Here is a 1,368-nt window from a genome sequence, read left to right on the forward strand (position 1 = left end):
AGCGACAGCTTCATGGTGAGAGTGTTTTCCCTGTTGGAAGTGAAGTGAAAAATCTCTGTGATTTTCTGAAACCTGTGGAAAGTTTTTGCTCTGAAGGTGAAAAAAGAGGGCGTGGTCGGAGCTGAGGTTCACCTGAGGACTTAGGCTGAAAGCAGCTCACTGTCCTACAGTGAGTTCACCCTCAGTGAACTACAAGGCGCCCTGTAGGTTTAAATGGTAAATGGTAAATGGCCTGCATTTGTATAGCGCTTTTCTAGTCCATAGGACCCCAAAGCGCTTTACACTACATTCAGTCATTCACCCATTCACACACACATTCACACACTGAGAATGAGAGGTGAAACCTGTAATGCTGCTGATGTAATAGTTTTCCTCTTATTTTGCGGTCGCCGACAGCACGGCGACATCCAGCCAACCGCCTGAGTTATGCCTCAGCAGGAAATCTACGTTTAAACTTCCGACCTAACCACAAACCGCTCCTAACGCTTCCACGTCACATGAAATTCACATCGTAGCTACGGGTCAGGTGGACGCAGCCCGCAACGACGCCGAATGGCGAGGATGAGATGAGAGAGAGCTTTTATTTGTCAGTTGCAGTTGCCCACACCCGAGATGACAGACCTTGCCAACCGTACATACAATACACAAACATCACATTGGGGAGACAGGTCAGGCTAGGTAGCGAGGAAAAAACTCATCAAAAAGTGTAACACAAAGGATAATCCAGGAATGCACAGATATCATCACACGTAACAGAATACAACACAGACAAGCAACATGGGAGAATATTCCAGTGTGTAGTGTGTGTGCGATCAGTGTTGATTCTTGGATGTTTATCGGTTCAGTTCTTGTTTTGTTCAGTGTTTCCTGCTTCATTTTACTTCCTGTTCCGTATCATCCCTGAGTCGCGCTCATGTGGGCAGCATTTCTGTTTCTGTTTCTTTCCATTAACGCTCATTCTGAGCAAGCTGCGTCTGGTTGATCTCTTAATGTTTCTGATCTGCAGACTAAACATCCAGAAACTTCCAGGAACAACCAAACCCTGAAAGTGTTTTTGTCTCTCGTGGAGTTTAAACTTCTCTCTGCTCTCAGCAGTTAAACCTTCGTGATCTGCAGACGTGCTGACATTTTATCTCTGAAACCTTCATTCAGGCCTTTTTATTCTTGTGAAATCTGCTTCCTTTAAAATTCACACACACACACACACACACACAGCCTGCAGAGGTATGCTGGGTCACGTGAGTGGGCCGGCTTGACCTACTTTTGTCCAATGAGAGCCCGCCGTGTCCCGCTCTTCTCCCCCTCCTCCCCGCCCCTCTGTGGCTCAGTCACGTGGAACCTGGCGTGCTTCAGACAGGGAAAAACAAA

The sequence above is a fragment of the Pundamilia nyererei genome, unplaced genomic scaffold, assembly GCF_000239375.1.
Source record: "Pundamilia nyererei isolate P.nyererei 1_Seehausen unplaced genomic scaffold, PunNye1.0 scaffold00379, whole genome shotgun sequence".
In the NCBI taxonomy this organism is placed as follows: Eukaryota; Metazoa; Chordata; class Actinopteri; order Cichliformes; family Cichlidae; genus Pundamilia; species Pundamilia nyererei.